The 14,234-nt window shown below is 42.8% G+C and overlaps 1 long non-coding RNA gene across 1 annotated transcript; it reads right to left on the bottom strand.

Moving 5' to 3' along the window:
• Positions 1–1,875: 1,875 nt before the first annotated feature.
• Positions 1,876–13,983, bottom strand: LOC309877103. The gene is made up of 3 exons (XR_014317315.1): positions 13,677–13,983; positions 7,308–7,915; positions 1,876–5,041 (listed from the first exon to the last, which is right to left on the bottom strand). It is a non-coding gene; the product is annotated as an uncharacterized lncRNA (long non-coding RNA).
• Positions 13,984–14,234: the final 251 nt, after the last annotated feature.

Below are 14,234 nucleotides of genomic sequence, written 5' to 3'. Positions count from 1 at the left end.
ACAGCTGCCAGTAAGCAGTATGCATACCCAAGAAAAATGGAGAAGAGCTCAGCACATGCACAACAACATACTTTTAAAAAAAATCATTATTTTTATTATTATTTGTCCAGAGAAAGAATGAAAGTTGTGTTTTAATTCCTACAGCATGGAATGGCCACTGGTTTGTGGTTTTGCCTTCATTTAATCGCTTAAACTTTTCAAAAGATATTAGTAGCCTACTTACCAACACCAGCCACACGTATGCCACTATGTTGGTTTCAAATGGTTTAATTAAACAAATTTAGGAAAAAAAGGAGAGGGCAGATTGAAAACAGGTGTGTGGCTCATTACCACTGCTGCTCTAATGCTTCTCTAGCCTACAGAAACCCTCCAGGATGCCATTTTCCTATAGAGCCCTAAAAAAGAGACGGCATGACTCTTCTTGGGCTTTTGACAGAAAACCACCTTCTTATTCTGAAGAGAGATTTCGGCACCTATTGAGTGATCAGCATATGAATGAATTGGGAGAGCTCACTGGCAGCTGTTGGACATTTATCCTGCTTATGAATATCACAGCTTGCAGCAAGTCTCTCCTCTGTAAAAAAATCTGAAGCGTTCAGTCAGGAATAAGGAAAAACTGGGGTGAACATCCAGATGGTGCTGAACTGAGATACCAGAAGATGGTTACAAAATTATCTCTTCTCCAGCTTCCTGCATTATTCCCAAACAGCAGGCTGTGAACAAATAAGCCCTGGAGACTGGTATTTCTGTCAACAATTTCATTTAGTATAGCCCTGGGACTTATAACAGCCTGTGTGGGACAGTGTTACACCACTAGTATTGGCACATCTGTCTAACAGCGCACTGACCTGTTACAAAGAAATTTACCTATTTAGACCCAGCTCTCCATTTCCCTCTCCCTGCTAACAAATGCAGCTTTAGCTATTTACATAGCTACAGATCCAACCCTGCTGCTACTTCTATTCTAAGCCCATTCCCCAGGAGATCTTTAAAATACAATTATCTCCAGCTCCACTTGATCACACAATCTGTCCCAAGGTCTGTTCCTGCTTTTTTTGGTCCTCCTGTTGCCAAGGTCTCTCTCAAGGTAGTCTGCTCTCTCATTTCTTCGACCCTCTACCAGCACCTGGCCATGCACCTCCTTGCTGTGGGAAAACCTCGTGGCCACGGTTGCTGTTGCAAAGCAGGCAGTGGAGTGGTGGTACTGTATTTAACCTACCCCCATGCAGGATATCCACCTGCCCAAAGCTTTCCTTTGCCAGCCTCCATGGCTGTTCTCATGAAGGTGTCGGTGCATGTCCCCAGCCATGCACTTTTTCTCCTTCTCTCACCAGTGAGCACTGAGGGCTGAGTGCTCAGCCCAGCGAGCCACCCATTCAGATCGTGTCATTTCAGGCTGTTATAGAGAGCTGAGCAGTGAAGAAATAGAGCATGTTGTGATATTTTGGGTTCAAGCTTTGCTAGAAACTAGCAGGTGGCTTCTAGTGTGCCGGTGAAGAAGCAGGGCCAATAGAGGGACAGGAAAACACAGGCTTAGGAGGCTGTGTGGTGGCATTGAAGGACTACTAAAATTAAACTCTGCTCTCTAGGTTTCAGCTGTGTCCAGTTTGGATTCAGCTTACACTGAAACCTAGGCTCTACTTTATAATCCTAAAATATGTATAGGTTTTCTTTTTTCTTTTTCCTTTCCTTTCCTTTCCTTTCCTTTCCTTTCCTTTCCTTTCCTTTCCTTTCCTTTCCTTTCCTTTCCTTTCCTTTCCTTTCCTTTCCTTTCCTTTCCTTTCCTTTCCTTTCCTTTCCTTTCCTTTCCTTTCCTTTCCTTTCCTTTCCTTTCCTTTCCTTTCCTTTCCTTTCCTTTCCTTTCCTTTCCTTTCCATGGGGCTGAAAATCGACCTTGAAGCAAAATGCACAAGGACTACAGCCACAGGTGGGGCAGTAGAAAAATGGGTGAGAGACAAACTCCCAGTAGTTAGCTCGAGCTTCATCTAGAGTTATTTACTGCAGAACCTCTTACATCCGTGTTTGCCTCATGTAGTCTATTTCTGGAGACAGGCTGCTAGACATTGGCTAAGCAGGTGGTTTGCCGATGACTCCCACATTATATATTGATCTGTTCTGCGCTCGCTGTTTCTGGCTGGTAACTTTATCAAGGCAGAACTGCCTTGGTGTTTTATGTTATGACAACGCTTAGCAGTACTGGGCTGTTGAATGAAACACACACAGTCCTCTTCATGTATAAAACCATCAAAGAAAAGAGGATAAAGCACCCACTTATTAAACTCACTCTCCCTTCTCTTCCTCTCTCATGCCATGCTAGCCCTGAATAACCTCTAACAAAAAGCTCAGCTCTTTCCCAGAGAATCAGTGAGCATCCCTTCTCCTCCCTTAAGCTGCAAGGTGCAAAAGCTGCTTCTCAGTTCCTTGCTAAACCACCTGCCCAGAGGGCAGCATCCTCAGGAAGGGCCAGCCGAATAGGCACATCAGTCTGATGCAATACTTATGAATATTATTTGTCCCTTCATCTGTTTGACCCTTTGGATATTTGTGATCCATACTAGACTGTTTTTTTTCCTCTACTCAGTATCAGTGTCAGCTGTTTTTGATGACTGCACCAGCTTTGGATGTGGTGACAGAAAGGACAGCATGCAGTTTTTTTACTGCTTGTTTCGTGGCTTGCGCAGGATGGTGCATGAACCAGGGGGAGCTCTGACATACAGTGTGCCTCATGTTTTATGTCGCACATCTGTGGTGCTTAGGAATTTAGAAAAACACACACATCTACATTTTCTCATCTGAATGCTGGAAGGAACTAACTGTAACACATCCTATTTTGAGTTGTACCTTCTTCATTAGGCAACATTGACACTGGTCCTATAATTTCTTGAACTGAAGATGACAGAAGTGTGTCTTTGCTAATTGTTACCTGATTTACCCAACTGGATTCTCCTGACACCAAACAACTGTGGCAGAGCCCAAGAGCACCAGTTCAGCATTTTAGTTTCCAGAGTCAGATGCTCTCTAGGTGAAAGGAAGTCATAGTCATGCTACAGATTTGTAGATAAGCTCAAGGGCACTAACTGGTTCCTAGCCAAAAAGAGCTCAGTCAGAGCTATGTTCCTACTCACACCTTCAACAGAGGCTGAAAAGAAAAAAAAAAAAAAGGATTGTAAGTAGGCTTCTTAGGAGACAGAAGGAGAGAATGACCTTGAAGACGGGTGAAGTTCGTGTACTGGATGACAAAACTAGTTTGAATCCCCAGACTAGTTATTGTTTTTTTTGCACTGCTTGAGTTTAGTTATAAACTTTCTTTGGCAAAGAAAAGCTCTTTTTGTCTTTTCTCTGTGTACTTTTTGCTCAGTCATACCCTTTTCTTCCAATAACTTATTTTACATGTCACCTTTTGCCTGGCAGCAAAATGTCTGAGAATAGTTTGAAAATCAAGGAGGGCAATCTTACAGTAGAGAAATAAAAATGCCTTTTTCCAAGCTCAGTTCTGCATAATATCTATAAGTTACAGTTACTTATGCTGCCTGAATCAAAATCATTTATTGCCATTATAAAAAAAAATATTTTAAGAGTTTCAAATGGGAACTTGTGGCTTGATGCACAGATTGGTGCTCACAGATTTATTAGACGTGATAAGTAACTTGAGAATAAGAAGATAGCTGTAATCGTTTGAAGATGCATTTAAGTTTTAAAGATATGGAAGCAAAAAGTATATATTGTCTGTAATATTCAGAGTGCATGTGCCCTATTTCCTACTGGAATGGGTGACCTGTCTAGAATTGTGCAGCTGTAGTTCAGAAGCAGCTTTCATGAGCTCATGCAGATAGCTAAGAAATAGATTTCATATTCCATTGAAAAGGGTAAAATCTCTTACCAGGGTCTGTTAAGCTGTGTTCATAAATGTTCTAAACATTTCAGCTTCCCCCTGTATTTTTTTTTCAGATGGCCTGCAAGCTGTTTCTAACTTTCTAATTTTTTTTTGCTGAAGGATCAGGCAGCTCAGGAAAAACAAGTTTTGATTCTTCTCCTGCTTCTTTGGCTTTAAAACCATGACATTCTAGTGATGAAAGGAAATGGTTCCTGCTTTATGTCAGATAAGGCTACCATAATTTATGTTATAATAGCCTTAATAGCACACATATAACCGTTCCTAGGATTAGGAGCAAAGTGAAAGAGAAGTCATGCAAGTGATGCTTCAACCTCTTGGAGTTTCAGGAAGCTTCATTGTCTAACGGGCAGATGAGGAAACAGAATCACAGCTCTTGGATTTTCACTGTTGGTACTGCTATGAATTCATTTGCACAGATCATTTGATCTTTGTGTGTGTTGGATTGCAATAGCTCTAATGCTTTTGCTACCAGAGTGGTGTAACCTATTAGTAGTTGTAGAATGCTTTGAGACCACTGCATAGAAGGCACCCCATGAAAGCTCAAAAAGGCATACAGTGAGGCCAACTTCAGACTTCTTGTCACTTTTCTGCATGACTAATTTTAATTACAGTGTGCTAAGCGGTTGTAATCATGCAATTGTTGCATGTTGAACAAAGGTTTTTGTTCCTGGGGTTTGAAAGGTTCCCATCCAGCAGTGTGGTTCCAAGTTCATCAGTGCTGTCTCTGCCGATCCTGCCCTGCTTTCTCCTCTGCAATCCAGTCCATCAGTGATTAATTCTCCTCTTGAAATTAATAATGGCGAGCTTGTCAATATTTTAAAACCCAGACTTAATTTTGCTCTCTTGAGCCTTGCCTTTGGCTCCTGAAAGCAGAAGCTTTAAACTCTATTATTTGGGAGGTCTACTGGGATGCCTTGGTGTGGCAGGTGCTATATATGTTTAGTGCTGCATTGCTATTAAAATCCATTAATAAGGATCTTTCTGGGGCTGTCAACACACTGTAGATTAAAACCAGAAAAATAAAGGCAAACTCAACAAATGTTGCTGCAATGGTTCAGATAGCTGCAAAGAGAGGACTCATCTTTGGCTTGTGATCAGTTTACTTCTAGGTTCAATGGAAAGGTTGTTTGGCTTCCTGTACAAACTCTGAAAAAAAAAAAAAATCGATGTGAGGATACTTGGATGAGAGCCAGAAGTGCTGTACTCAATCCAGAGTATAGAAATCCTTCACAATTTCTATATTCTGCTCCATACAGGCTCTTTATATTCTAGTGAGAACTAAGCTTTGCTCTCATGACTCCAGCACCACTGCAGGGTTATAGGATATGAACAAGTTGTCAGATTTTATTTGGATCTTTAAAAATGCTTTTCAAAACCCCATACCATGACACTGTTAAAAAAGCAAGTGAAAGGTGAGAGGAGGAGCCATCAGACACCTGCAAAAGAGCTGGAAACAAAACATAGGAACAAGCAATCGGTTTTTGAGCTGACAGTGATTCACTGGTTTGGAAAGGGGAGGGAAACGTGAGGTGTAAGAGGTGGATCTGATGCTGCCATAGTCTCCGTAAACCTGGCAGAGATGGAGCAATGGCAGAGGCAATCCCTGGCAGCAGGCAGTGGTGGTGGGCCAGCTCCCACACCAGCAGGCACACAGCGATGCTCCAGAAGGGGTCATGGAAACTACCCAGACACCTCCATGAGTTTTGCTTGAGCTGTAACATCACAGGAAGGGAATTAAGGGACAGCTTAAGGGATTCACTTGCTCAGGGCATAACGGGGTGAGCAAATATGCAAATAAAGTACATCTACCTAGCGTATGGGGCAAGTCAGTTTGCAATCATGGTAATGCTGTTGCTGAAGAAAGCAGCATGATCTTGTCCTGCCCTGGTTTCCTGTTTCAGTAAGGATACTGAATAAGGCTCCCAGATACAAGTGGCAGAGATTGTAAAAGGATGTGAATGAATGTTTTATTCAGCAGAGGAATGATGGAAAACACCAAAAGTTACACATCAGGAAGCTGGTTCCTGGTTGGGTTGTGGAAAATGCGGGTGGTAGAAAGAGGAAAAATAGACAGTCCTATTCACCCTTCCAGAATACCAGGATGAGGGGACTTTCAATGGAAATAAAAAGCACCACATATAAAACTGTTAAAAGGAAATACATTTTATACAATGCCTAATTAGCTCATTCCCATAAGATAACATTAAGCCGAAGAGATTAGTAGGATTCAAAAAAAGGATTAGACATTTATACGGATAATGTAATTGGGGATGTTCTCATTAAATAGAATACATATTTTCTTTTGTTATGAAAGGATATAAACCCTCTTGCTTCAGGACCTAGGCCAGTTGTTAACTGATAAGAATTAGAAAGAAACTTTCCCTGTTGGCAAGTCATTCCTACTTGTCTTCTGCTTCATTTCCTGTATTTAATCAGAAGCAGTTCACCAGGCACTATCACAGAGGGATTATTAAACTATATGGACAATTTGTTTGGTATTGCAAAGCCGTTTCAGTTCTTCATAACCAGATGCCCCACTGTGACAGATCACAAAAATCCTAGTGGTCTGAAACAGAACCTCTTTGTCCTTCTGCTAGCTCTGTAAGAAGGTTGATCTGGAGCGCTACCTCTGAGGTACCACCAAATAGTCACTAACACATCTCATGTGTCTATCCTAACTGTGATACCTTCAAAATCTCCTGCAGGGCTTACATGAGATCAGTTAGAGGGGTGGCTGGATGCCAAACACTCTACAGCCCACAGCTTTTGAGGGTATGTCCTTCTCCCACACATGTGAATGGGATTGTCTTACGAATGCTACAGGCAGACAGGAGCAGGAACAAAACACATTCAGCTAAGAATTAAACAAAAATAATTAATAGGAAAAAAGTGGTTCAAAACTCTGCCTTTCACTTCCCGGCAAGATAGGAAAGATCATGGCAGTAGCCTAGCCTCCCTGTTTAAAAGCATCAGAAGGCCTCATCTAACCTGGCTAAAACTAAACTGCCTTGCATCTTGATTACTGAAACACCCTTCTCTTTGGTCTTGCCAAGTGTAATTTCAGTCTGTGCACATCCCTGCAAAATACTGCTGTAAAGATCATCCTCCTAATCCATCAGCTTGAGGATTTTATACATTCTTTGCTCCCCTACTACATTCCTCCTCTTTACCCCATCAAACACAAGCTATTTATCTTTCCTGTCAGGCCCTTCCCACCCTGCCAAAGAGCTCTCCTTTGCTATGACAATGTCGTTTCCCTTCTCATCATTCTGTCAGTCTCTATTTCTCACTTGCTAACATTTTTATAGAAACACTTCTGTGCTGTCTTCCCTGGTGATACTGGGAGGAATCTTGGTAAAGAAGTGTGAAACCCCCTCATTATCCTTTTGCAAAACCTCTTCTAAAACCCTACCTTTACCATGCTGCCTATGAAGAGCTTGACAGTGGTTTGGCCACTCCCCATCACGTTGACAAACACGAGTCCATTCATTCTTTCCGCTTCCCTGTCTGCCCAGACACATCCATTGTCCTTTTGATTTGAATTTGGGAATGCGTGTTGGTTCCACAAAGTGTCTATACAACAGCTTCTCCATCATTAACTAGGATTTCCAAGGGTCACTGCAAAACAAGCACTGATATTTCTCCTTCCTCTTATATAAATGTTCACTTGAACACTGAGTGCTGTGCTAGTGAAACACCCAGGATAGCGACTGCTTTCTGTAGGTCGCAGACAGAGCTGTATGTGGAAGGTCACCATCCTCTGTAGCAGAGGTCTCATCTGAAGATGGCTGCAGTAAGAACTGGACTTCAAAAGGAAGTGTTCAGCTTAGCTCTGTTCTTGGCAGTGTTTCTTTTCTCTCATCTGTTAATGACTGCTGCAAATCCTCCAGTCCAAGGGGGTGTCTTTTGTGTACTGACTGCTGCCATTATTTATCAAGCACTCTTGTTGAATGTGCTTAAAGTCAGTCCTGCAGGACAGTTTCAATCAAATTCCATTCAATTTATTCTATCTGAATAACTCTGAAATGTAAATAAAATTAAATTAATGGTGCTGTATTTGTATCCTGTTACAAATGTAATAAGCTTGAAGTAGTGCTGACTGTAAAATCAGATGAAGACTGTAGAGTAAAAAACGTCTAGAAAACAGCACAAAATTTGATATCTGGCTTGCAAGAGCAATCAGGGGTACATTTAATCCAGAGGGTCTTTTTAATCATATTTGTTCACACTGCTTCTCTGCTTCAGTCTAATAAAAGGTGAGAATAACTCAGTCTCCTGTAGTGGTTATATTTGGTTTAACAAACATGCAAAATACTGTGTATCTGCTCCTAGCTCACTGTTCTGGGATTTGCAATGATATTGTTATTAATAATAATCTTACATTTATAGGACACCTTTAATCCCAAAGCACATTATAAATTGTAGCTGAGGCCCAACGTGCTTACTTAGTACTGTCAAAATATGTGTGAGTTCTAATTATGCAAGAAGATACTCCAGATTTGGTCCTAGGAATTGTAAATATTGATATATACATGGCAGAGCATTTTATCTATTGAATACCTCCCCGGGAAATGTATTCCCCAGAAGGTCTAGGATTCCTGCCAATTAGATATTTGGATCTTTCCTGGTGCAAACATTACCCCAAAACGCTGGGGAAACCCCAGCCTTCACCAGGAGTGCTACAAAATGTATTGCAGGCATACAAACCAGGCACGGTCTCAGGATTTGAAGGTCTTGTCTAGAGCATTAGGGACAAGAAGATTTGTGGACTGCAGTAAAGCAACTGGGAACAAGTAGCTGAATTGGCCCTGCTGGGACTCAAACCTCTGGCTCTAGGGAGCCCAAATATTTTGAACGCTGCCGTCTGTTCCCCTGCAAGCTGCTCTGCTTCAAGCTGCCAGCCCAGGGAGTAGTTAGGAGTACTTTCAGTCTCTCACATACTCGTTCTGCATAATTTACAGGAGCATCAAGGACTTCATCATATACAGACAGAGAATTCAACGACTCAGGGAAAAGATGCACAAGTATCTTGGACAGCACACAGGGAAGGAAGAGGGAAGTGGGACTGAGCTTACACAGACTCATTCCTATCCCACCACAAGTCATGAAAGCTGCCCTGGGGAGGGCTGATCAGCTTTTATTTTCTTCCACCCCTGTTGGTTTGTTTCTATAAGCCCTAAAGAATAATGCAGTAGAGTTGTTTCCACAGTAAACACTGCTCCAAACATGAATGGATCTCAGGCCTTCAACAGTTATGGCATTAGCCACCTCTACATGTGAAGCAAAATTTCTTTGTTGAGGTAGTTGAAATCATGAAGACCATAGGCACAGTGTGGTTGCCAGTGGACAAGAAACATTTCTGAATTGCTAACAACATTCAGATATCAAGGAGAGTTCATTTCCAAGACTTTTATGCTTTGACCTCCAGGTACTTGGACAGCCTTCTCTGAAAGTCCTGTCTGACTGACTATGAATCCTGGAGTCTGAAATGATGTGGAAAATATTCAATCAGGGGCAGAGTTGATAGATTTAAAAAATAATAATAAAATAAAGAAAGTGGTTTAATATTTCCTCATTTCAAAACCATGCCTAGAAAGCTTTCTGAGTTTGTCCAGACATAAGTAAAATTAATGAAATTGCAGTCATGCCTTCCATTCTATTTACCCCTTAAATCTGCAGTCTTGGCACGCAATATGCTTCTTCCCTACTGTGAGAGTGCAGTGTGCAGTTATGTGGGGTCAACAAGAGTGGACAAAATCAGCACTGTGGAAATGGGGTACATCTTTGTGGAAGTCACTGGGATTATGCCAAGAACATATTCAGTCCAAAGGGTCCATCCTAAAGTGCTGAATGAGGTGTCCTGAGTACATCATCCATGGATCATGGAGGTCTACCAGTAATCTTTTATTTTGATTTAAAAAACAAGCAGTCAGAGGGTTAAATAAATTCATAAGACGAATAAGCTCTAACATTTTTTTCTGATCTTCTCCCAAAGATCAACCCTTTCTCCCAAATCCTTTGTTATGTGGCTGTCTTGCATGTGCTGCTCACATGCTTTCAGTTATTCACAGCCACATGACAAACGCTACCTAATGGCCAGTTTATTTTATTTATGCTTTTGTACTACCCTCTTCTTACAAACCCGAAACACTTTGAATTCTCACAGTGAACTACAGAAAGTCAATGTTCATTTTTCATTGATTGGATTCAATACAAAAATGTCTTTTGCGAAAATCTTTGTATGAGCTCTAGCCTATAAAGGTTTGTGTGGGCACATTTATACTTTGAACCCTTCTGTAGAGCATCTTGCTGATGTCCCATGTGATATTGCTTCACACTAAGGCTGTTTCACTGTTCACCTGTAGGGTCTCACCAGATCAAAGGTGAAGCTAATGTGATGTGGCTAATGGTGTGTGCACCCGACAGTAGGCTGTAAAAATCTTACTCTCAAAATCTCATATACAGTGCCACGCCTTGCAATGCCATTGCCCAGCATACATGAGGTACCATCCAAAAGTCATGGGTCATCCTACACCCAGGGGGATGAGCAGGCTGCTTGGATTTGCCCTAAACTTGATGCCTGCGATCTGGAATTATATGAGTATATACCAAAATGAAAGAGTGGAGAAGAATCCCCTAAGGACATAGCTCATTGCAACAATGAAGGAATAGAGTTCTGGCAGAAATGGAGGAAAATCCCCAAGGCCATAAACAAAGTCTCTGGCAATGCTCTGGGTACCTTTCTCTTTTCCAAGGCTTTGGGTCTGATACTTGGTACTGAAGGGGGTGTGCAGACTTTGGCCTGTGCTGGTGGCAAAGGGGAGACTAGTCCTAACTTGGCCAGGGTTATGAAGATTCTCTGTTTTCTAGGACCCCATTCATGCCATGGTGAACTCCTCCAGCATAAAGACAACCTGCTTCAACACACATGCAAGGGTGCCTTCATTGACTCCTGCTTCTCGCTCTTCTTCCAGCCCTTTACTCCACAGATTTCTCCACGGATAACCTCCCAATACCTCTCACCCCCTCCACCTTGCCTTCCTTTTAGGACTCTTTTTCTAAAGGGAAGCAGTATGGGGAACATTTTATTGCCAATAAGCCTCCCCCTGCGTGAAGAAGAGACTTGATGATGGCATTCCAAAATTATCACTTTGAAAGTGTTGTCATGGCTGCTACAGAGATCCCAGCTGACACAGTAATGATTTACTCATTTCTTCAGCCTTCCTTGCTGCCATATCACAGCCCACAAGAATGGGGAAAGTATCACTGGCAGAGTGCCAGATAAACCTCCTAAGAAAGAAGGGGAAGGGAAGAGAACCAGTGTTTCACATCCTCTTGATGGTATTGCAGAGGATGAACAAAGCAAAAAGAGGGGAGCTTGCTGATTTTTTTTTTTTTCCTTGAAAGGGGCAGAAGACAGAATTGAACTGCAGAAAATTAAAAGCTACAACAGTAATGAAAAAAAGCCTGCAGAAGGGGCTTCTAGAGTGGAAACAGAAGCAGAGAGCTGGTGCAGGATGTGCCTGTGGCTTGTTCCTGTGCAGTACATCAGCCCCAGTCCTGTTGCGCTCTAGAGTCCACAGGGACAAGCTGTTATTGAGGACAGCAGTACCCACGCCAAAACACAACCCAGAAGCTCTTTCCTTCCTCCTGCAAGGCTACAGCAACAAAACCAGCAAATGCCCTGTGACTCCCACGCTTGTATTTAGGCAAGGCCATCAGACAGAAGTGCCACATCTAAGAGCTGTGCCAGAACACCCACCTGGGAGCCTTGCAGTCTTGCAGGGTGTACCCAGCAGCTATTCAAGTGCTTTACAGTACAGGTTTTGCCAACAGTGCTTGACAGACTCTTCTGTGGATGAGTCCGTGCCTGGGCTCTTGGAAAATTTTGCCTGGGTTTGCCTGATAGGAGGTTTCACTACTTGCAGTATTTGATTTTCAGTAAAGGCTATTTTTGACAAAAGTGTTAAAGTTTTATAAATTTATATGCTAGCTCATAAACATTGTAAAATGCCTTTTTGACAAATCTAATAAACATAACAAAATGCCCTGTCAATAAAATCACTGAAATCTTGCCAGGCTGCATAATAACATTGCATTTCAGCATGGTTAGCACCTACCTTTAAGGAAGAAACACAAAACCCCCTTCCCTTTTGAGCCATGAGTTGCTGCATTTTGCTGACCTTAACACATTCAAGACCCTGGGCTTCTCCTTTCTACCAGTCATTGAGTCTTCAGGGCTAGGATTAGCTATGGGGCAAAAAATACAGGAGGTTCACATTTCACAGGACCAGATATCACTCAGTAGCATCCAGCTTTGTCATATCCTTGTCAGCCTTCCAAGTATATACTTTCTACTCATTCCACATTAACTCTTGGTAGAATGGAGCCAGTCTCATAGAAATGCCCAGGGAAAAGTTCCATGAGCTGAGAAAGCTGATGGGGGGATCATTTTCTGAGAACAGAAAAAAATCGCGTGACCCTTGCTGTCAAAGCTGTTGGAGTAAGAGCTACATTTTTCATTAGATGAAACAGGTCTAGCTTTTGGTAGGTCCTGTCATCCTAGGTCCCTGCTAGCCACACCATATAAACATGGGCAGACCTTCTCTAGTGATGATCCAGGCTCTTGATTTATGCTTTTGGGTGAACTCTTACAGCTGCTCTGTGTGAGTATCTGTGTATGTGTGTGTGAAGACTCATCAGCTGGGTCTTCTCAGCAGCTCTGCTGCAATCAGAAAGCTTAGCTGTACAAATCTGTCAGAAACCTGTGCATCACCCAGCTGCCTGCTTTGGACTGTCAGCACCATTCCCACAGCAATACATGCTTCCCTGACAGCAACACCAGCACCTGCTCCTCTAACCCCATGCTGGGTAGTTCCCAGCTAGTAGTAGCTGCAAGAGGTTTTTGCAGTTTAATGATGTAATGACGTCCATGGGCATAAGCAGAGGAGGAATAAACCCTCTGGGATACGTGCCCAGAATTATGGAGCTCCTATTTCACAAGGACTGGTGCTGCTTTGCAGTGCTGTGGGGGCACTGAGCAGAAAGCTGTGTGAATGGACATGCTGTGCTTGGAGCGGTTGCACTAGCAAGGGTTGTGAGCAAAGAACAAAGGCTGAAAAAATTCCCAGCAACCCTACTTCCAAAACCAAAAGTCTGCGGCTGCATACTCAATATCAAGCCCTTTCTCCTAAATAAAGGTCAATCCTTGTCAGAGAGAACCCACTTACTAGGTTTAGTCAAAACCAGAGCAAAAACCTTACATGTATGGACTCCCTGCTCAGCAATGCTGGGCTCCGTGTGCACATAAGCCCAAATACAAGGATGTGCAAGGAATAAAGCCCCTCCAGGAGAGGACCCAAGCTGGGCCTGTGCTCTGCTCCTCTCCCTGCTCTCATCCCTGCTCCTGAGTAGCACAGCAGGAACCAAAATTCAGCACTGCTGGCTAGGACTGTGGTGCACACCCCCAAGCTAAGGCAGCACAGCCCAGGGCAGGTTGCGGAGCCACGCTGCAGGGAAAGTTGCTGAAGGAGTGCTGTGCCATGGGGAATGCTGCCAGGAGCTTCTGCCAGATGGCTGCAGGAGAAAGCCTCTCGGTCATGCTTTTCCTTAGACACACTGCATATACGCACACCTTTCCTGAGAATGTTTGCTGCATGGCCTTATAATTAAGCTGGAGCATCTTCAGCACCTTCCAGAGCTTCTGAGAGAAAGAGAAGTCTATCTTTCTGATACTGTTGTGGAGGAAGGATCTTATGGGGGCTGAGGGATGATTTCTTACCTTTCCAATGCTTGTCTGGTCCTACCTCCTCCCACAAATGCTCTGCCCTTCACAATGAGGTTCAGCTCCTTGTTAAGGGACATTTGGCAGTGGCACCCCAAAGCTGTGGAATACCATTGGTAGCACCGTGCTGTTCATTACAAGGAAGTTCATTTACTTCCATTTTATTCACTGTCCTGATGAATTTGGTGTAGTAAATCAACGGTGAGATGAGTGTCACCCCTAAGCTCATTGAATCGTGCTCTCTCCTAATCAAGCCAGTGAGTTCTTCCTAGCTTTGCATCTTCCATAAGTATTATTTTCTCGGTGTTAGCATCCTTCCACAAATACTTGCAGAATGGTCATGGAAATTATTTGAAGTTATTTCTTGCTCTGACATATAAACTGCCAAGTGTAAATGTCTCTACTGGTGGTGTTTATTAAGATCCTTCAGGAAATGACATGCATCTTCCAGTGGGCTCTGGGTTGGCAGCTGATAGCTGAACATAATTGGGAACTCCCGCTTGCAAAGAGAAAGATAAACAGCAGGAAACAACAAAGTACATCTCTGTCCCAGGA

The sequence above is a fragment of the Aythya marila genome (genome assembly GCF_965140915.1).
Source record: "Aythya marila genome assembly, chromosome: 3".
Lineage (NCBI taxonomy): Eukaryota > Metazoa > Chordata > Aves > Anseriformes > Anatidae > Aythya > Aythya marila.
The sequence above is the reverse complement of the archived record's forward strand: the minus strand, read 5'-3'. Positions and strand labels throughout refer to the sequence as shown.